The sequence below is a fragment of the Carcharodon carcharias genome, chromosome 10, assembly GCF_017639515.1.
Source record: "Carcharodon carcharias isolate sCarCar2 chromosome 10, sCarCar2.pri, whole genome shotgun sequence".
Classification (NCBI taxonomy): Eukaryota; Metazoa; Chordata; class Chondrichthyes; order Lamniformes; family Lamnidae; genus Carcharodon; species Carcharodon carcharias.
Window position 1 is genome coordinate 38216034 of NC_054476.1, and position 23720 is coordinate 38239753.

The 23720-nt window shown below is 47.1% G+C and overlaps 1 pseudogene; it reads right to left on the reverse strand.

The window, feature by feature from the left end:
* Positions 1-21162: 21162 nt before the first annotated feature.
* LOC121282816 lies at positions 21163-21679 on the reverse strand (annotated as a pseudogene).
* Between the last annotated feature and the right edge of the window lie 2041 nt (positions 21680-23720).

Genomic DNA, 23720 nt, shown 5'->3' on the forward strand with positions numbered 1-23720 from the left:
AGCAGGAAAACTTGGGCAGAAACTTCCTAATTTCCAATTTCACTGAATTTGTGTAGATGCTGGAAGTCATTGTCCAATTTATTCCTTAATAACGATGAGAACCTCCCCGATATTCCTGCCACAAAATCCAATTTAAACTATTCCTTTCCCCTTGTACTTTTTGTCATTTCTTTATCTCAGCCTTTTTTATAGCCTGCTTAGAACAGAACAATTTTACTTTCTTCCTCTAATCACTTTATTCTGTAACTTACACTTTAATCTGTTTGTTGAGGCAGGGGCAGACTGCGGTGAGAGGCTTGGCTCTAGTGGCAGAGGCAGATGAACACAAGGGTTTGAATTTTGACACGGAGGCACAGGTGATTTCAGAAGTATGGAAATTCAGCTAGCTCCTCCAGGCGAGTTTCCCAAGTGTGGCTGCCATGGGAATCGGCTAACCCGCTCCAGGGAGGCAGGCAGCCAATTAGATCAATTAAGGCTCCATTTTCAGAACCTGCCTGCATTTTCTCAGTATTGGACAGACCCCACGCTGAGCCTGGAGGTCCACAGCAACTTGGAGGCAGCCGGAAGGCCATAGATCTTCTCCCACTGAATAAGCCACATGTATGAAAAGGTCGCAGCCATAGAGGATTATCCTCCACACTGACTTAAAAACTGGGCCTTTTTAAAACTTTCAACAGGCTTCTGAAAGCACCGTCCTCTCCAGGTGCAGCTGCCAGCAGGCCTACGCTGCGAACCCTCTCATTGGCTCACCTGCCTCTGGAACCCGCCCACTGTCCTTGATTGGATGGCGAATGCAGAGGCAGCTAACCTTATGTAAACTTGTGCCAGTGGGTTCCTGGATGGCTAGCTTGGGCTCGGAGCCTGCATCCAGCCCCAACGTTGAGTTCCTGACACCCACAGGAAAATTCAGCCCAAGGCCCAAAGGTTCAGCCTATCTTTAAGGTAAAAGCAAAACACTGCAGATGCTGGAAATCTGAAACAAAAACAGAAACAGAAAATGCTGGAAAAACTCTGCAGGTCTAACAGTCTCTGCGGAGAGAAAAACAGAGTTAACGTTTCGAGTCCGTATAACTCTTCTTCAGAGCCAAAGAGAGGTAAAAATGTGATTAAATTTATACTGTTTAAGGGGGGTGGTGCAGGTGAAGCTGGATAGCAGGCCAGCGATAGGTGGGGACAAAGGAGAGATTGACATAGATGTCATGAACAAAAGGACAAAGAGGGTGTTAATGGTGGTGGTAAGGGCTAAAGGAGATACTGACAGTGGCATTAAGGGAAGAAAGCAGAATGTGATAATAGCGGGACAAGGATAAGCACTCTGGAAAGAATAACATGAACAAGTGACAGATGGCCCTTATGGGGGTGGTGGGGGCGGGGGGGGATGGTGGTGAGGAAAAAGATCAAAAATAGGATAAAAGATGGGGATAAAACAATGAATGAATGAATAAAATTGAAAAATAAATAAAATTAAGCGGATAAAAAAAACAAAAATTGAAAAATAAAAGTGAATATAGAAAAAGGGGGTAAAAACGGTGGGTGAGGATAGAGGAGGTTGAAGTTGGTCTGAAGTTGTTGAACCTAATGTTAAGTCCAGAAGGCTGTAAAGTGCCTAATTGGAAAATGAGGTGCTGTTCCTCCAGTTTGTTTTGAGCAGCAAGCCAAGGACGGACATGTGGGCATGAGAGCAGGGTGGAGTGTTGAAATGGCAAGCGACAGGGAAGTCTGGGTCAAGCTTGTGGACAGACTGAAGGTGTTCCGTAAAGTGGTCACCCAGTCTGCGTCTGGTCTCCCCAGTGTAGAGGAGACCGCATTGGGAGCAGCGAATGCAGTAGACTAAATTGAAGGGGGTGCAAGTGAAGCACTGGTTCACCTGAAAGTTTGGACCTTTAGACGGTGAGGAAGGGGAAAGCAAAGGGGCAGGTGTTTCACCTTCTGTGATTGCATGGGAAAGTGCCTTGGAAGGGTGTTGAGGCGTTCTGGGTGATGGAGGAGTGGACCAGGGTGTCCCGGAGGGAACAGTCCCTACAGAATGCCAACTGGAGTTTGGGGGGGGGGGGGGGGGGGGGGGCGGGCGCGGGGTGGGGGAAATGTTGGTGGTGAGAGTCATACGGATTCGAAAAGTTAACTCTTTTTCTCTCCACAGATGCTGTTGGACTTGTTGAGTTTGTCCAGCATTTTCTGTTTTTATTCCAGCCTATCTTTGTATTTTTAAGGAATTCTCAAGATGTGGGCGCTGATAGCGAGGCCGGCAGGTTTGTCCTAGGTCATGATTTGATACAACTGTTTGTCTTACTAGGCCACTTCAGAGAGACTGTTAAGAGTTATCATGGCTGTAGGTCTGGAGTCACATATAGGCCCACACCAGGTAAGGACAGCAGATTTCCTTTGCTAAAGGGCATTAATGACCCAATTGAGTTTTTAATGACAATCCAACAGCTTCATGGACACTTTTTATTGAGACCAGCTTCTTATTTCCAGGGTTTTTAAACAATTGAAATTCTCAAACTGCCATGGTGGGATTTGAACTCCCGTTCTTTAGATTATTGAACCACACCCCTGGATTATGTGGTCAATAGGATTAACTTTAATTCCTGAGCATGCCAGCCCATTGTATCAAACCTGCTACCAATGGTATAAGATGAAGGCTCATCACCACCTGCCCAGGGTAACTAGGGATGGATAATAAATGCCAGCCTTGCCAGTGATGCCCACGTTTGGGAATGAGGAAAAAAACAATTCCAGTAAAATAATCTCTGCTATTACCTTGGTGGCAAAGACAACTTGAGCTCTTGGCACTTGCTGTGAGGGTGAGGGGAGCAGGTCTTAAGGGTGATGGTTTGGAATGAAGTAAAGAAGACAAGGGTTATAGGAACATAGGAACAGCCCTTTGAGCCTGTTCTGTTTTACCTGTTTCTTTTGATCGCCAGGAATGGTTGTAGAGTAGTTGTGGATTTGGCTGAAGAAAGAGAGGCCTGGCCAAATGAAGTTCAGCCAAATCTGGCGATTACTTTGTTCAAATGTAGCAGACCTAAATTTCACAAATGGCTTCATCCAGCTTCTCACAAACGGCTTTGGTAAATAAGCAGGCTGACTTGCTCAGATGAGCATTGGTAGAGAAGCCCTGGCCTGCATAAATCCATCTCACAGCTTGGTCTTGAATAACAAACTCAAGGAGGAACTCTGTTGCATCACAGAAAAACTCTCTCTGTTATTTACCACAGGTTTAGCTGGCATTGGCATTTTGCTGCCAGCTAAGCAGAGATTACAATGGATAAAGGTGCCCATCTCCTATTCTCAGCATAGTCCCAGAGGATGGTGGCCAGGCTGAAGGGGGAATCCATCAGTGCCTACAGGTACTGATATAGACCAACAAATGAATCATAGAGTTGCCAGAACAGAGCAGGCCATTCAGCCCCACTGGTCCATGCTGGTGTCTCTGCTCCACACAAGACTTCTACATCTCCCTCTATCCGCATATTCTTTTAATCCTTTCATCCTAATGTATTTATCCACCTTCCCCCTAAATTTGCCGATACTATTCACCTCAAACCACACATTGTGGTAGTGAGTTCCACATTTTCACCACACTCTGGATAAATAAGTTTTTTCCTGAAGTCCCTATTGGACCTATTCATGACCATTTTAAACTTATGGCCCCTAGCCCTGGTCTCTGCAGAAGTGGAAACATCTTCTCTATGGGCCAAATCATCCCAGATTCGCACTAAGTGCGGTAGTCGGCAGGTTAAACGATGTTTTACCCACTCGCCGTGATTGTGGGTTTTCACGCCGTATCGCCCCAAATCCGGCACATTACTTATGCACTCCTGGGAAACACGCCGTTTCCATGGCTGGTAGGCTCTCATTCGCCCGCCACGCCATCACTTCGCCGCTTCATCACGCCAGGCACCACATTTAAAGCACAGCCGCCCTCAGTGCTTCCACTGCAGCAAAGAAGACGTGGCCCTGAAAGATAAGAAGACTGCAGCCCTCAAGCGCCCTTAGACACTGTGGATGTCCTCTACCCTCACTCTGGCCACAGGAGGGGCAGCTGCTTGGTAGGTGAAGGCAGTGGTGATCAGCGCCAATGTTGCCCAGAAGAGGTTGGCCATCCAATGCAAATAGAGGATGAATGATCTTATCTGTGCAGCCAAGGTAAAGCAACCATCTCATCACTTAAACTCACACACAAAGGCCCATCACACATTCACTGGCATCTCACTCACTGCCAGCTCAAGAGACATCACCACCCATTCTCACAGACACACCCTAACATGTCCATCTGGTCTCATATCCTCTGGAGACTGCATCCTCAGGCATCACATCTTGAGGCCACTTGCACAGATCAACATGTGCCCCCTCCATACACCCTGGATACCCACTTTCCCCAGTACAGCTCTCATCCTGCAGCCTCTTCCCTTGCCTGAGGCTACTTCTCCCCCTTCCCCAAGCAAGCCCTAGCCCTGCAGCCATTGAAAAGCCACCCACATATGGCTGATCTGGTAGGTACGGACCTACCCGTGAGCCCCCCCTAAAAGTGATATGATGCTGTCTGTGAAGCCTGGCACTGATAACTGCGAGTGCTGATCAAAGCCAGCTAGGCAAACAAACCTTGAAGTACCGAGCAAAGTGCAGCCCGCCAAGTGTACACCTTATATATGCTGTTGTGAAACATGTCATTGTGTTTTCCCACCGACGTGGGCGGACAATCCAGAAGGGGGCAATGAGTCCAGCAGGCTGGCCTTATAATGATATGCTGATGTATTACAATGAGGGTCCCGACGTCCGATGGCAGGGATAGTGGCCCACCATTGGCGGGTGGAGCGGATGATCACAAATTGGTTTCACAACATCGTGAAACTGATTTTTGGCCTTCTCACCATATTGTCCGCTCATGCCATCGAACATGTCTGACGCCAGTGGGCGCAGTAAATCCTGGCCCATATCAACCCTACAAAACACTTTCATAATATGAATGACCTCAATCAGGTCTTCTCTTTTCTGGGGAGAGGAGCCCCACTCCACTGTTCAATATTTTATGATAGTGATAACCTTTCAGTTCTGGTAACATTTCAGGTTGATGACCTTACAATAAAAACTACTCCTAACCTCTGCTCTAAGAACAGATCCAAATTCTTTAGTCATATGGACATAGGAATTAGAGGCAGGAATAGGCCAATCAGCCCCTTAAGCCTGTGCTACCATTCAATAAGATCATAGCTGATCTGATTGTGGCCTCAACCCCACTTTCCTGCCTGCCCCTAATAACCCTCGACTCCCTTGTTAATCAAGAATCTATCTACTTTTGTCCTCAAAAGTATTCAATGACCCTTCCTCCACCACTCTCTAGGGAGGACTCATGACCCTCTCTTTATTATTCTTTTAGTTATTCTTTGCTGCTTTTTATATTCTGTCCAACATCTGATCTGCACTAATCTTTGAGGAATTGTACGCTTTTCATTTCAATTTGATACTATCTTTAACTTCCTTAGTTAGCCACGGATGGTGTATCCTTCCCCTAGAGGTTTTCTTTCTCACCAGAATGTATCTTTGCTAAGTGTCCTTAAATGTCTGCCACTACATCTCTATTGACCTATCCCTTAAACTAATTTCCCAGTTCACTTTAGCCAGCTCTGTCTTCATGCCTCGTCATTGCCCTTATTTAAGTTTAAAACATTAGTCTTGGACCACATTCTTTTCTCCCTCAAACTGAATATGAAATTCAATCATGTTACGATCACTGCTATCTAGGGGCACCTTTACTATGAGGTCATTAATTAATCCTGCCTTTGCTGCACATTATTAGACCTAGAATAGCCTGCTGTCTGGTTGGCTCTAGAAAATGCTGCTCCAAGAAACTGTCCCAAAAACACTCTATGAACTCATCTTCCATGCTACCTTTGCCAATCTGATTTGTCCAATCTATGTGTAGATTAAATTCACCCATCATTTTCACCATACCTTTCTCACAAGCCCCCATTATTTCTTTCTGTATACCCAGATCTATAGTGTCGTTCTTGTTAGAGGGCCTATAAACTACTCCCACAATTAACTTCCTACTTTTACTGTTCCTTATCTCTACCCAAACTGATTCTACATCTTGATCTTTAGAACTAAGGTCATCTCTCTCTAATGTACAAATGTCATCCTTAATTAACAGAGCCACCCTTCCACCTTTTCCTAGATTCCTGTTCTTGTAAAATGTCATGTACATTGAATATTCAAGTCCTAGCCTTTGTCATCTTGCAGCCATGTCTCTGTAATGGCTATCAAATCATACATATTTATTTCTGTTTGAGCTGTCAATTCATCTATTTTGTTGTGAATGCTACATGCATTCAGATAGAGCACCTTTAAGTCTGTGTTTTCACTATTTTTGCAATCTTTAGCCTTATTTGCTGGCGCACTCTTAAGTGTGTCTACCCTGTCCCTTCCTGGCATGCTCTGATTATCATTTCCCTTATTCCCTGTTCTCATGCCTTGTCCTCTCTTTAATTTATTATATCTCGCCTCGCTTGATCCCTCACCCCCAATATTTAATTTAAAGTCCTCTCTACTACCCTCGTTGTGTTACTCACCAGAACACTTGTCCCAGCACAGTTCAGGCAAAGGCTGTCCCAACAGTACAGCTCCCACTTTCCTCAGTACTGGTGCCAGTGCCCATGAATCAAAACTCATTTCTCCACACCAGTCTTTGAGCCACACATTTAACTCTCTAATCTTATTTACCTTACAAGAATTTTCTTGTGGCTCAGGTAATAATCCAGAGATTATTACCTTTGAGGTTCTGCTTTGTAATTTAGCCCCTAGCTGCTCATACTCCCTAAGCAGAACCTTTTTCCTAGTCCTAACTATCTCGTTGGTACCAATGTGGACCATGACAACCGGATTCTCCTTTTCCCACTGTAAGTTCCTCTCCAGCTCTGAGCTTATGTCCCAAACCCTGGCACTGAGCAGGTAACACGGCCGTCTGGACTTCCACTCTTGGCTACAGAGAACTGTGTCCATCCCCCTGACTTTACTGTCCCCCACTACCACTACATTCCTATTAACTCCCCCCAACTCGAATTGTTTCCTGTACCTCAGTGACATGGTCAGTTCACCCATCCACCCTGCAGCCCCCATTTTGTTCATGCAGGCTGCAAGAACCTCAAACCTGTTAGACAATTGCAAGAGGCTCCTCTAATTCTACCTTGTTCATCCCCTTAACTACCTCACTTGCAGTCACACCCTCCTGTCCCTGCCTACTGATCAAATCAGAAGATCCTATCCTGAAGGGTGTGACCACCCCTGAAACAAAGTGTCCAGGGACCTTTTCCCCACCTTGGTGCATTGCACTGTCTCCAGCTTGGCCTCCAGCTCAATAACTCTGAGCCAAAGCTCCTTAAGCCGCAGACACTTATTACAGATGTGTTTGCCTTGGATCATACTGGTGTCCGGAGCTCTCACATTCAGCAGTCGCAACACATCATCTGCACTGCCATCTTTAATTATGTGTTAATTATTTTCTTAATTAATTTATAATTAATATACCCTACCACTCCCAATAAGCTTTACTTCTGCCAGTAAACCTAATACTAATAAAACACATGAGTTTTGAAAGTCAAATGAGCAAAATACCCATTTTCTTATGATAGCACACTGATTTTTCTCAGAACATGGCCAGTCCACAGACTGAGCCCCCTAGGTCTTTTAAACTTACCTTCCACTCTCCACACTCTTTGAGACTCAAAGTTAAGGTAGCTACGTATGTGAACATCACCTCCTCCCTCACTGCACCGAATTTCCTCACTCACTCACCAAATTCCCAAGCTCAAACTAGCTGCACTCAGTGACCAACTGCTATCTTTGTGCTTGCTTACTAGTCACCCTACATACTTGAAATGTCTCATCCCTAGAACCATTAGATTGAATCTCCTCTGCACCCTAAATAAATTGACATTCTAAATAAATTGTGGTGCCCAGAATTGATCGCAATGCTCCAGCTGGGTCTAACCAATACTTTATAAAGGTTTACCATAACTTCTTTGCTTTTGAACTCTATTCCTCTCTTAATCCAAATATCTATATGCTTTTTAAACAGCCTTCGCAACTTGTCCTATCACCTTCAAAGATTTGTGTGCGTATACCACCAATTTTGCTGTTCCTTCACCCGCTTTAAAGTTGCATCTCCTCATTCTTTCTTCCAGGGTGTCATTTTGTACTTCTGTGTTAAATTGCATTTGTCAGGTTTCTGCCCATTTCAGCAGGCTGTTAATGTCCTCCTGAAATTTATTGCTATCCTCCTCATTGTTTACTCCACATCCGAGTTTCATGTAATTGGCTAACTTTGTAATTATATTTTGTATACCCAAGTGCCCATACACATGCAGCCACACAAACACACACACATAAACACATGCAGACGTGCCCACATACACATAAATACATACAAATACATAGGCACATGCAAACACACAGACAATCAAGCACATATACACATAGAAATGTAGGCAATTTTTTTCAAGCAGCTTTGGAAACCTATGAAAACTAAACATTGTTGACAAACTTCCTCTCAACAGATGAAACGGAAGCTTCAGATTGTTATTCAATGTTACAGGAACCTTTGCCTGAACGTCAAGGGATATCTGAAACCAAGGATGGCAATTCCACGAGGAAATTCCCAAGGCCCCCATCTCCAGATGGGATCCCGACTCCTGCTTTGCCTATCATGCCCAGTTCCTGAGTTTCTGAGAACAATAGCAATACTTCTTGTGCTTTTCTGCAGTCTTCTTGTCAAAGCAGCTATTGCTGCTTTTGGAAATTCCAACTTCTCCTGGCTGTCTTGCCACCTTGCACCCGCTGTAGGTCACCCAAGCTCTGTTGCCTTTATCTTAACTCATCAAATCCTATTCGTCCACAATTCCTTCCGCCTGCTGACGTGCATCAGCTTCTGGTCTGACAAAGCTTCGGTTCTAAAATTCTCATCCTTGTTTTCAAATCCCTCCATGGCCCCTCCCCTCCTCCTCCAGTCCTACAACCCTCTGGGATCAGTGTTCCTCCAAATCTGGACACTTGCACACCCTGATTTTAATCACAACACCATTGGTAACCATACCATCAGCTGCCTGGGCTGCAGGCTCTGGAATTCCCTACCTAAACCTCTCTGCCTCTCTATCAGTCTCTCATCCTTTAAAACTCCCCTTAATACCTACCACTTTGATCAAGTTTTGGGTCATCTGTCTTAATATCTCCTTATGTGGCGTGGTATCAAATTTTATTTGTTAACACTGCTGTGAAGTGCTTTGGGTTGTTTTACTACATTCAACAGGTGCTGTATAAATGCATCGCTGCTCTCGGTGCCTTCTCCTTGAATCTCCCAATTGCTGTTGTCCTAAAAGCAAGTTAGCCGCTGTCACACGCACAGTGGGTCAGAGAAAGCACAATGTGCATGAGTCAGTGGCTCACCTACCCCTGGAGTGAGTGAGTCTGTGGTCCAGGCTCCGACATTGGGCTGCCCCCCCCCACCCCCCACCCTGTCCAGGAACTCCCCCTACACCCACCTTGCTGAGGATCTCCTTCTCCACCTCTCTCTGCGTAGGCACTCCTTCTCCACCCCCAACCCCTCTTTTTTCCTGCCCAATTTCTCTCAGCCACTCTTCTCTCTCCCCTGCCCACTCACCCCTCTCCTCACTCCACCTTCTATTAATCCTTTACATATTCCCCTCTCTTATACAAAACCACTATGTTCCCTCTGTCCTCACTCACTATCCCTTCATTTGTCTCTTTCTTTCTCCAGCTATCACTGCTTCACCTCACTTTCCTGTCCAGCTGCTTCCTGAATCCCATTCTTTCTTGCTTTGTCATTACTTCCTTACTACCCCCACCATCCCTCTCCATTTCTCAATGCCCATCTTCATTTATCAGCACCCATCTTTGTCCCTCTGTTTCTCCTTCTCTCTGGTTTTCTGTGTCTCCACATTTTGTTCTTCACCCCCATTGCACTCTCCCTCTTTGATTCTGTCGTATGCTATCTCCTCTATCACATCCCCATACTCTGTCCATTTGTCTTTCACCCTTTATGAAATACTGTTTCAGGCTCTCTGTAGCTTTAGCTCTCTCCCCTTTTCACTCCCTTTTTCTCTCTGTGTCTCCCGCTCTGCCCCACTTTCACTCTCATTTTCTCTCTCTTAGCCCTGCCCTCAGTTCCTCTGTCAGTGGTTGCCAAGAGGTTGCTCCAATCATAATCCTGGCTCCCCAACACCTTCCAATCCACACGTCACTGTCGGTCAGCCACACCCATTAGGCCAGGAGACAAAAATTGAATTAGAAAGAGCAACAATAGGGGCGAGTGCGGGGGAGAATGAAAGGTCGGGGGTGGGCTGGGGGAAGACGAGAGGCGGGGGAGGGCCAAGGGGGAGGATGGGAGAACAAGAGCAGGGGGAGGGGGAGGGGGAGGAGGGGGAGGGCGAGGGGGAGGGTGAAAGGGGTGGGGAGGGCGAAAGGGATGGGGGCGAGGGCAGGGCGGGGGCGGGGCAGGGGTGAGGGCGAGTCAAGGGGGACGCGAGAGGGCGGGGAGAGGACGAGAAGGCCGGTGCAGTGGGGGAGGACTGGCGGGGGGGTACAAGGGTGCGAGGAGAGGGCAAGGGCAGGATGACAAGGTGAGGACGGGACAAGGGGGTGAGGACGGGACAAGGGGGTGAGGGCGGGGGGGGCCGTGGGCGGGGCAAGGGAAGGACGAGGGGGCAAGGGTGGGGGCAGGATGAGCGGGAGAGGGTGGGCGAGGGGGAGAGGGCGAGGTTGGGACAAGGGGGTGAGGGGCGAGGGCGGCGGGACAAGGGGCCGAGGGCAAGGCATGGGAGAAGAGGGTGGGACGATGGGGAGAGGGCGAGGGCAGGATGAGAGGGTGAGGGTGGTGTGAGCAGGGCGAGTGTAGGGGAGGTGGGAGAGGTGGTGGGTAGTAGAGGTGGAGAATGGAGGGAGGAAGTGAGGAGTGGGGGCTGGGAAGGTAGCAAGAGGAGGGAAAGGAGAAGAGAGTGAGAGCATGTTAGAGTGAGCTGGTAGAGTTGTGTTCACCAAGGGAGGGATAGACCGAGAAAAGGATTGAGGGAGAAGACGAGAAAGACCGAACGAGAGAGCTGGATAGAGTGAGAGGGACAGAGAGAGGGAGGGAGAGGGACATAAAGTGTTGGGGGGAGAGGGAGGGAGAAATAGAGAGACGATACTTGCTGCACGGTATCCGCTCTGTCCTGCCTTTTGCTCCTTGGGGAAGCTGTGGTCAGTGGCCGCTCCGGCCGCTGCTTCTCTCTCCACACTGACTCGGAGTAATCCTGGGAGCTAGTCCGGGATTCCTGTGATGGATACAGGGGGAGGGAGAGGAGCAGGGAAGCCTCCCTCCTGCACGAAGCTTTACTCTGGTGCTGACAGGCAGCAGCAGCAGCAGCAGCATTTGCCCAGAGTCGCTTGCTTCCCGCTCGCTGCATTGCTGGGGGAGTGTTTGATCAAACTGACCTAGTGCCAGTGCAGTGACAAGCTGCACGTAAACCTCGGATTACACAACAGCAAGCAATGTGGCGTGGCCGTTTATGTGTTTGTGTGGAGTGAGTCAAAACTCATTGCTTCTGTGCGCAAAGAGTACACAGGAGGATCCCAAGGACAGCCCCTTCCCCATGAACTGATCCTCTACAGTCTGCATAAATTACTATCTCAATACCTCAGCCTCCCTGCTATACTTAAAGGGATATTACAACATCTCTTCTGCTTGGCTCATTCACTCACACTTTCATCTTTTACAATAGAACTAACAGCTTCAGGCAGGAGTAAGACTTACATTTATATAGCACCTTTCACAACGTCAGGACATCCCAAAGCTCCTTACAGCTAATGAAGTACTTTTTGAAGTGCAATCACTGTTGTAATGTAGGACACACAGATATTTTGCAAACAGCCGATGGTGCAGCATTCCCGCAAAACCCCCCTCCAACAGTGCAACCCTCCCTGAGAATGCAGCACTCTCAGAACCACATGCTCCAAAAGTGCAGTGCTCCCTCAGAGCTAAGCCCTCCAACAGTGTGGCACCCCCTCAGTACCACATCCTTCAACAGTGCAGTACCCCTTCAGAACTGTGCCCTCCGACAAAGCAGCACTCCCTCAATACTGCACCTCTGACAGTACTCTACTTGGAGTGTCAACCTCAATCTTGTATTCAAATCTCTGGAGTGGGACTTAAACTTTGAACCTTCTGACTCAGGCGAGAGTCCTACCCACTGAGCCATGGGTGACATCTTCAGCCCATCTAGTCCTCCTAAGCCAGTGTTTTTTTAATTCATTCATGGGATGTCGACATCGCTGGTTAGGCCAGAATTTATAGCCCATCTCTAATTGCCCTTGAGAAAGTGGTGGTGAGCTGCCTTCTTGAACCATTGCAGTGCATGTGGTGTAGGTACACCCACAGTGCTGTTAGGGAGGGAGTTCCAGGATTTTGACCTAGCGACAGTGAAGGAACGGCGATATATTTCCAAGTCAGGATGGTGAGTGGCTTGGAGGCGAACTTCCAGGTGTTGGTGTTCTCATGTGTCTACTGCCCTTGTCCTTCAGATGGTAGCGGTTGTGGGTTTGGAAGGTGCTGTGTAAGGAGGCTTGGTGAGTCCCTGCAGTGCATCTTATAGATGGTACATACTGCTGTCACTGTGCGTCGGTGGTGGAGGGAGTGAATGTTTGTGGAAGAGGTGCTAATCAAGTGGGCTGCTTTGTCCTGGATGGTGTCAAGCTTCTTGAGTGTTGTGGGAGCTGCACTCATCTAGGCAAGTGGACTGTATTCCATCACACTCCTGACTTGTAACTTGGAGATGGTGGACAGGCTTTGGGGAGTCAGGAGGTGAGTTAATCATCGCATGATTCCTAGCCTCTGACCTATAGTAGCCACATCATTTATGTGCCTAGTCCAGTTCAGTTTCTGGTCAATGATAACCCCCAGGATATTGATATTGGGGGATTCAGCAATGATAATGCCACTGAATGTCAAGGGGTGATGGTTAGATTCTGTCTTGTTGGAGATGGTCAATGCCTGGCACTTGTGTAGCATGAATGTTATTTGCCACTTGTCAACCCAAACTGGTATTGTTCAGGTCTGGCTGCATTTGGACATGGACTGCTTCAGTATCTGAGAAGTTTCGAATGGTGCTGAACATTGTGCAATCATCAATGAACATCCCCACTTTTGACCTTATGATGGAAGGAAGGTCATTGATGAAGCAGCTGAAGATGGTTGGGCTGAGGACACTACCCTGAGGAACTCCTGCAGCGATGCCCTGGAATTGAGATTATTGACCTTAAGCAACACCATCTTCCTTTGTGTTAGGTAATTCTCTAAGACCCTGAACACATTTGGCTCCTTTTTGAAACTCATTAATGTTTCTTGTTTGATTACCACTGTTGATTATACGTTCCACAGACTCATGCCCATTTTCGTAAAACAAAGGGTCCTCCTGTATTTTGCTAATGATATTAAATTTGAACGAGTGATCAAGGGTTAATGTTGTGGGTGAGTCAGTGAACTCTGCTCCTGTACTTGTGGTTTCTTTAGGTCATCACATTCATATATAGAAAACTCAGCTCCTGCTTCTTTTTCTGTTTTGTTACCGGATGGCCACTCCCAGAGTTATAGTCCAACAGCTTCCGTGTAACTTCAGCACAGACTGAACGTTTAAAAAAATCCACAGCCTGTTTTCCTTAACCTACAAACAACATCTGCAAGCATGTCAATGTACTGCATCCTTTGTTGGACATTTTGGGATGTCCTGAGGTCATGAAAGGCTCTATATAAATGCAAGGAATATGTGACAACTATGGAATCAAACTTTATTCCCAAGTGTGGGATTAGTTAGTAACGCTGTTCCAGAGTTGTTCTGGTGACATAAATTCTGTGGATCTTTACAGCTGAGCTAGGCATGCTGCCAGCACTCACTCGAACCCAAATGATCCTTTGTATCACGCATTGGTTGTGCTTTCAAAGTGTTGTTTATATATCTCTGTCTTACTTTAATACTCTCCAAAGATCACACAATGTCATCCCCCCTAATATCTCCTTTGTTTGGGTGACCATTTTTGTCTGATTATTCCCCTGAAGTGCCTTGGAATTTTTTTAACATTAATTTTTACATTCACAATGTAAATTCAAGCTGTTACTGAGGCATTTTGATAATGTTATGAAGTGCTAAATCAATGCAAATACTGCTGCCACTAATATTGCTGAAAAAGAAAAAAATCAGCACTCTCTTCTCATGCAGTATAAATTGTTCCCACATTGCTTTTGGAGAATTCTTGCGAGCTATCCAATGAGTGCAAGACAAAAAGCTTCGATAACGTCTCTTTTATCAGCAATACTCAAGTTCTGCACAACCACTCACCTATTTGTCTCTAATATATTAAAAACAGCAAGCTCTGTTTATGGAGGCTTCACATTTTAGACATCACATTTTGTTTTAGTACTAAGCAATTCTGAGTCTCAGCTAGGATCTGCCCTGCATTTTCGAAAAAAGAAAGCAAGAAACTGCATTAATATGTCCTCTCTCACAACTGCAGGACATCCCAAAGTGCTTTTACAGAAAATGAAGTCGTTTTGAAGTGTAGTTACTGTTGTAATGTAGGATGCAGCCAATTTGTGCACAGCAAGATCCTGCAAACAGGAATGAAATAAATGACCAAATTCATCTGTTTTTAGGCATGGATTAAGAGATAAATATTGTCCAGGGCACAGGGAAAACTCTCCTGTTCTTGTTCAAATGGGATATTTTAAACCCACCTTAGAGGTTTAATATTTCATCCAAAAGATAGCACTGCCGACAGTGCAGCATTCCCTCAGCATTGTGGAATCACTTAGATTGTGTGAAGTCTCTGAAGTTGCATTTGACCACACAATATTCTGGTTCTGAGGTGAGAGTGATATTCACTGAGTCACGGCTGAGACTGAAATTATCAATGATCTCCAAACAAACCATGGCCCCCAAGACTACACTTACAATTTAACATTGTAGTTTTAAAAGGACATAATCCCACCTTTGAGAACAAATGTAATGTGCATTAGACGACAAAACTTTTGTCCTTTTAAACTGTGCATCATCTAATTTACAGTGGGCAGCCCAACATAGTATAACATGGTATGGAACAGCACCTCATCTTCTGACTAGGCACTCTACAGCCTTCTGAGCTTAACATTGAGTTCAACAACTTCAGATCATAAACTCTCTCCTCCATCCCCCCCCCCACCTTTCCGATCCCCCTTTTTCCAATAATTTATATTTTTAAAATATATTTTTCTTTTCCCACCTATTTTTAAATCTATCATTTTATCTCCACCTTTTAGCCCATTTCGATCCCTTTCTCCCCATCCCACCCCCACTAGGGCCATCTGCCACCTGTTTGTCCTGCTTTCTATCCTTAATGTCACCATTAGCACATTCCTTAAATAATATCACCTCCGTCAACAACCCTTTATCGTTTTGTCTGTAACATCGTTGCAATCTCTTCTTTGCCTCCACTTATCACTGGCCCTCTATCCAGCTCTACCTGTCCCATCCCCCTCTACCAGCTTATATTTCACCACGTTTCTATAATTCTTTAGTTCTGATGAAGAGTCATACGGACTCGAAACGTTAACTGTGTTCCTCTCCGCAGATGCTGTCAGACCTACTGAGTTTTTCCAGCTATCTTTGTTTTTGTTTCAGATTTCCAGCATCCGCAGTATTTTGCTTTTATTATATGGTATAAAGGCCCTGCATCTAGTGCACATTCATAAGACCTTGTTGTCCATTAAACTCACATGAGATTTTATGAGCCATTTACGTGGGAGCAGTGGCTGAGGTGGTTCCCATTACCTTCCTCATGGTTTTATCTACGGAATACCTTCTCCTAGGTGGTCTGTAACCCAGGGTAAAATGCACCTCTCACAGTGGGTCTTGATCCCTGCCCTTCTGACTCTGAGGTTGAAATATGATCCCGAGCCAAATGTCACTCTGTCCAAACGTGTGTTCCGAGCTGGACCTCCAACCAGTCTTCACTTACCAGGGATATCTAGTGTGGGGCCAGAATGATCCCTGCTACAGTCAGACTCTGAGGGTGGAATTTTCTCATCCTGCCTGCGGCAGGTTTAGTGATTGGTGGGAGTGGAGAATTTAGCGGGAGGCAAAAAAATCGGCATCTTGCCATTGTGAAAACAGTTCACAGTTCACCTGATGGCGGGTTAATGGCGGGTCGGGTACCCTGCTGACGAGTGGCATGGACGCCGTGTATATTCATCACAATCTCATGAAAGCTCATTAAATTAGCTGCTGGTTGGAGTCATGTGCCGCCTTTCAATCTTGTGTCACGCCAGCGGGAAATCACATCGGTCTGAATCACATTTGGAAAAAATATTTCCGCAGTCGAACCTTGCTTCACTCGCGATTTTGAGTAAGTGCAACATTCATAGATGACCTGCCACAGCGCTGCGCCAGTCTCGATGCGATGCCAGTGGAATGCCACACTGCTGGTGTTTGCTCCCAGTGGGTGCCTCCGTAGTCCAGAAAGAGACAACTGTGCAGCGGTACTCAGCCAGGGCTGAGCATTCAGACAGAGGCCAGCATTTCGACTGGGGGGTGTGGGGGAAGGGTCATGGACACATGGAGGAGAAGGGGCAGGGAAGGCATTGCGAGAGTTGGGGGGAGGGGAAACACATGGGGGGGGGGCAGAAAAGGAGCAGGAAGGCATTACAAGGGGTTGCGGGGAGGGGGGATGATGAAAGGCAGAGGGGCAGGAAGGCTTTGTAAAGAGTGGAGAAGGAGGTGGAACGATGGCAGGCAGAGGGGAGACAGAGGGATGGGAATCTGGAGCCCAACAAGGGAAACTGAAACACTGACAAACAAGGGGTGAATGGGATACCACATGTATGAATGGGAAGGGATGCACAGAGACTCTGGAATAGGGTAGGGGGTGGGTGTGTGTTAGTGTGGCATAAGAGAGATGGGTCGCATTGAGACTCATAAGAAAGGGGGTGTTTGGGAAGCGAGATGATGTAGTGCTCAGTCCTGAGGGTAACAGGGAACTCATTGAAAGTCAAAATCGTTGGTCTGGAGCTAGCAGGTTGGAGTCAGGAAGTAGAGACACTCATTGGGCTCACAGTCAGGAGTCAGAAACTAGAGAGTAGAGAGTGGACTCTGTGGGCTTCACGGTCAAGAGTAAGAGAGTTGAGACAGCCATGCTAAGGGCTATGCATGGCGTGCATATTGTACTCCTGCTCCAAAGAGGATCAAGGGCTGAGTACTCAATTGGGATAACGCACAGCTTGATGTGCAGGGTCTTTTCACAGTCGCTGTCCATGGGCTTGTCTGTCTCTGTACTGGGCTGCAGATGGGGTAGTAATAGTTATGGGAGGCATCTGCAGCCTGTATTTGGGGAAAACATAATAAGTGTGGAGTTGGGGGGGGGGGTGGGGGGTTGGTGCTGGGGGTCCTCCTCTGGAGGTGACCATGCACACAGCCTCTAGATGGGGAGGGCAGAGGTCCACATGGAGCAAAATATCCACATGCACATCAAAAGTGATGAGCTCAGGGGAAAGAATAGGAATGTTGACCACAACAACAATGGAATCCAGTATTACTGGGCAAGGCTAGAGAATAACAGGAGGGAGCTCTACCTTCACATCATGAGGCTCCAGCTAAATTTCTGGCACGCAGACAATGAGAAAGTGAATTTGAAGCTGATCTCGAAGCAATAGTGGAGAACCACCATCTTGCACTCTCAAACTAATGGCAAGTTATAAATTGAAAGTAGAAGTGAATCTGGGTCTGATGCAGTCTGGGCAGAGTGCACTGCTGGACTAAGGGGCCCTTTCTGGGCACACCCATTAACTTGTTGGTACTACAAGATTAAAATTGAGTCAAAGGAGGAAGAGCTCCTTGAAAAGGTAGCCATTGGAACACATGCCTTTGCCACATTGTAACAGGGAAATGTAAGAGTCACTAGCTTAACACAGTTGCTGCATTTCAAATTAACATGCAGGAATGTGAAATTTGGGAATGCAGGCAACCATTAAGGAGGCAAGGGTGTTGAATAAATGCCATCCCATCAATGGAAGACTCTCATGTGCTTTCAGAATTGGCATTCAGAGGACATCCAGTTATTAATCATGAGCAATTTATTGTTAATCAGCACGCCAGATCTGAGATTGGAGCACTGAGTTAGGTCAGGGTGTGCATGTCATTCACACCTTCACTAACTACCGTGGAATTCAAATGTTGTTAAGTCTTAGGGATTGCATTTTGGTCACCTTGATATGTCTGTTACCATCTCAGATACAAGGCTGCATCAGCAACAGGGCGAGTGGGACAGAAGCCACTATGGACCATAATATTTTTTTAATCATTGATGGGATGTGGTCTTCGCTGGCTGGGCCAGCATTTATTGCCCATCCCTAGTTGCCCTTGAGAAGCTGGTGGTGAGCTGCCTTCTTGAACCGCTGCATCCATGTGGTGTAGGTACACCCACAGTGCTGTTAGGGAGGGATTTGCTACTGGTTCAAGATTATGAGCTTCACTATGGTCACCCAATATTCATTAACCTGTTCGATCTATTATTTTTGAGAGAAGGCTAAAACAATTATGGATCAGGGTTCAATGGTTCCTTTTTGAGGGTTCCAGTACAATGGAGGAGGACTGAAAGGGACAGGTGATACCGAGCACAGTTTCAAGGCGCTGCCTGAAGTCCAGGGTGCAGGGGAGCCACAGCAAGAACATAAGGATCAGGAGGAGAGACCCAGATCACTCACTAGACCTATGGTATACTGAAGAAAACTTTCCTATTTACAGATGAGTGAGAGCCACTTCTGTGCACATCTGCACTTAACCCAAGTGCTGGTAGATCACATCTGCCCCATTCTGCGTGAGGAACTAACACTCCATAGAATCAGAGGCTATCCCCTGCCAGTCGCCTTGAAGATGACCGCCGGGCTCAATTTCTTCATTCCAGGGATCCATAAGGGCTGTGCTACATCTCACAGTCTACCGCACATAGATGCATCAAGGAGGTCTACAGCAAGGCACATCACTATATGAGGCTTACATTAGATGAAGATAGCCAGGCTGTGAGATTCAATGGCTTTGCAGCTATCTCAGGCTTCCCAAGAGTGTAGGGTGCAATTGGCTTTAAGGGCTCCATGGCAGCAGCCACCAATGTTTATCAACCGTAAAGGCCATCATTCCATCAATGTTCAACTGGTGTGCAATCGGAAGCACCTTGTTCCATCTATCCTGGCATTTGCCATGACTCATATGTCCTGAGTCACTCCTAGGTGTCTCAGATATTCAAAGCGCCTGACTGTCTACAGGGATGGCTGGTTGGGGATAAGGTTATACCCACTGAAACACTGCCTTATGACACCCATGTGTTGGCCTCAGATTGCTTCGGAGAAGAGGTACAACGCAACTCATGGCTCCACGTGGTCCCTAATCGAGCAGACCATTGGATTCTGAAGATGTTTTCAATGTTTGAACTGCTCAGATGGGGCACTGCAGTACACTCCAGATAGGGTATACCACATCATCGCTGTGTGTTATGCCCTTCACAACCTGGCACTGCAAAGGGGTGACCCCTTGCCAGAGGTAGAAATGGAGGAGGATGAGAGCTACTTGGAGGATGAAGAGTAGAAGGGCCAGGAACCTGAAGAGAGTGGTGAGGGTCAGCTCACATGGGATGACACCATCGAGGAACCATGGAAGACATGCCTGTGCCACTTTAATTGCTACCAGGTTCAGGAGGAGTAAAGTGAAGGCAACGGGAGATGGCCACATTTCTCCTGTCCCTTCCTGCCATTCCATGGCATTGAAAGAGATGTCCAACGAGTCACATCGAGAGCAAGTTCAGCATTCAGACATGCACCTTCTAGCCTCATGATTCGCCCCTTTCAAGATCTCTAAGAAGGTCAGTGGTGAACCCTGTATACACTCGCTCTGGGAAGTGAAAGTCGACAACAGCGAGAAGGCTGCGCTGACTTACTTGATGCAGTCGTTGCCACATTAATGAGAAACTACAATGGCCAGTGAGATGAGGGCATGGTTAGGGATATCATCCTCTCGTCCCGGCCTTGTACTTTGGCACTTCCACTGAGGAGACACAACTGCCGCTAATCCCTCAAGGCTGCTGAGCTGTCCTCACACAACAGTGTGTTGTGAACAAAAAAGGGTTACAAGCACATTAAGCATACACCTCCAATAAAGATTTTAACACATCTCCACAATATCACACAAGGGTGCAGAAACAACCTTAGTGAGGTTGACATCACATGAATATGAATCCCACAAAGGGAGACTATCACTGAGCAGGGGAATGGCTAAACCTCAAAATAAGAGAATTTATATGTAATCAACCACAATGCCTTCTGTTGACCAAACCATTCGCAGAAACATCAAATGTATTAACAAAAGTGCAATATTTTTACAGTGATTGTACACTCATGACCCAAAGGTGATTTCAATATTTCATCATTTTCCTAACCCTAACACTATGCCTGGGTGCAGCACCGACATCCACAGCAGAGGTAGAGGCACCTGCTGACTGCTACGTCCTGACGTGTGATGACCTTTATGGACGTCCTCTGGTGGCCCGAGGCCTGGAGGGCCCCGGCCTAATAAGGGTCTTGTGCTCATTGGCAAATGCACCTTCCTCTGCCTAAGCAGCTGGTGTGGATGGGGTCACAGGCAGAGGGAATCCTCAGCGGCTGGACACCCTTGAAGCATCTTGGAGGCCACTGTGGTGTGCAGCTGATGTTCATCCTCCCTGTGGATTCCCAAGGGCCCCTCCCTGATTCCTTGGGGAAAAGGGGCACCTGGAGAGAGGTCAAGGTGCCTTGTCTCCCTCTCACCTAGGCACTGATGCTGCCCAACAGTGTGTGTGACTATAAAGTCCAGGGCCGAGCGCAAATCCAGCAAAACCTGCTGGACCAAGGCCTCCTGTGGTGGTCGCCAACCTTCCCTTGGTGACCTCGAGGCGCTCGGTGGTTGGAGTCACTACATCAGGCAGAACGTGGAGGGACTCCTCCATCTTTTGCTCCAGTGAGCTGAGTGACTGCCACATCAGTCTGATGTTTGCACCGCCTGTCGTTGCATCTCCAGCAGTGCCTCGGAGGCCCCTCGCAGAAGCTCATCATTTGACTGGGACTCAGCAGGTGTCCAGCAACGCTCCAAGTGCCAGAGACCTGGGCTGTCCCTGCATCAATTTTGTTACCCAGTAACCCCTCCTTACAGGGATGATTGACAGCTTTGCCAGAATAATAGCTCCACAAATGGCAGTGACCACTTCCTTGGAACACTTGACACCCAATCCAGCATGTCCATTACAGTCACCAATAGCAACAAAAGCCTTGAACCTTGTGCGTTGACCAGCACGGGTTTGCTTCTGTACAGGCATGATCTTGAGGCCGATCCCAGGAAGAAGTCAATGATTTCAGACTCCTTGATAGGAAGGGAGAAGAGGTAAATTTCCTCCAGAGTTTTGATCTTCATATCCTTTACCAAATGCCCAAGCCTAGTTACTGGCACCCACTCCTTATCTTCAGCCTTTCCACCACAAGCACCACAGCCTCTGCCACATCCCCACCACGGCCTCGGACCTGCCCACGACCACCGGAGCCAAAGCCACAGCAGAAACCTCCTCTTTCACCAGTGTCATCCACCATTTGGTGATAATTTTCAATTGGTGTCCGGTAATGGGTTAATGGAATGGATATGCAAATGAGTGATGCAGATGATGATGTATTACTGACATCTGTAGTCATGTGTTAGACTCTCGAGAAGAAGGATAGAACACACCATGCTCAGGAGCAACATACCGACTCTGTAACCTGTATATATGTGGTATTAATAAACTAGTTTAAAGAATATGGCTATAGTCTATCTAGAGGGAGATAGGTCATGTGTACCAGTAACCAAGAATCATGCAAAGAGTCCACAGATCCTGGGGATTATCCAAAACAGCTGGGTCAGTAGCATCTATCTATAAGGGCCAGGGGTCTTTGAGGAAGGAAACTGGGTGGCGCTGGGGAGTGGAAGTGCACAACAGGAAAGGCCTGGCATCTTGGGTGGGTCGGGTGAGGGGAGTCGTGTTGGGGTGAGCAGTCAGGAGATGCAAAATGAGTGGCCAAAAGATGGGCTCCATAGTGTGCAATGTTAGGTCCTGTATGTTAAAGTGAGGAAGCTGTCTCTCATGGGGAAGTTCTACAGTTATGGGGGGACATTGATGTGGTACGAGCAAATGTCCAATTGAAGGTAGGGATAATGGAAGATCTCAGAGGGTGGGTCAAGGGATTGTAAGGACGTGTCGAGGATGATGGTGTGGGGCGGGGTGGGGTGGGGGGGGTGGGGAAGAGTCTAGTATCAGAGGAGGAATGTCTAGTGACCAAGGCGGCGGGGGGGGGGTAGTAGCATCAAAGAAGAGAGATAGCATGTCCTCTGTCACAGGGTCAAGGGTGATGGTGAGAGGTTCAAGGGTGTCAATAGGAGGGTAGAGGCATTCCAGGAGGGGAGGCTGATTCTTGTTTTGTGCTGGCCAATTCTCCAAACTTATGATCAAGCTGGCAGGAGTCCAGGTCCAAGAGGTAGGAGGCTACAGGGAGGAGGGGGAAGTGGATGGGAGCACAGCAGTGCTCATATCATTGCCTATCTTCTCCACATGGTTAACTTAGTGGATTCACTATAGGCATTCACTTAGCCCGGCAGACCAGAGCAGGTCATTGGCCCTTATTCTCCACTGGACTCAGGAACTTTGGTGGACCCCACAGTTGCTCACCCCCTCTGCAATCTGCATCCAGGCCACATTACTCAGGCAGGAAGGCCTTCTGATACCATCTGTGGAGAAGAGCACCTCCCACTCTTCCCTGGCAACCTGTAGAATCTACAGGGGGGTGTGGTTAAAGTAGGGGCCCGGTCTCTATCTAGGCTGAGACATGTGAAGTTGAAGAGGCTTGGATGTGACTCAGGAAGAAGAAGAACACTAAGTCAACTTTTTGTGGGGTTGGGGGTGGGGGAGGGGTGGTGGATGTGATGGGAGGGAGTGAGAGAGATGGAGAACGGCAACAAGAAATTGAATAAAGCAGCGATACAACAGGGTCCAACAAAAAAGTTGTGACCATGATGCAGAGCCTTGTTATATGTCCAGAAGTCTCTTATATAGTTTGTGTATACCTGCTGCATTGTCACCTGATGGCGACACGACCAATGAAACTGCTCCCACCGTGTAATCACATGTGTTTCATGTGCCTGCCACCAGCTCATTACATTTTAATTACGTATGCATCGGCTCCCCACATGCAAGTGGAAGTGGTGCCCACTTTCCGTTCCGCAGTCGGGACCCACGTTCCTCTTATTAAATTCCACCCAGTGTAACAGCAGCATCTGAATAAACTAATCATTCCATTTTGTTCCGATAGTGCCAGAGTTGACACCACTTTGAAACAATCTTTTGAAGCTGTACATGTGATAATTAAAGGCAGAATATTAACAGCTCCAACAGTGAAATATCGGTAGATAGATTAACTTCAGCATGTTGCTGTTTATTTGTTTCTTCGATGATTACAAGTAATCTGTAATTTGTTTGAAGGTGGTGCTGGTAGTGTCCATTTACTTGACTGGGAGCTATCACTGAGTCTCACCGTGTGGGAATGCTGATGTAACACCACTCACTGAATTGTCCAGCTCCCCCATGTCTCCTAGACTAATGAT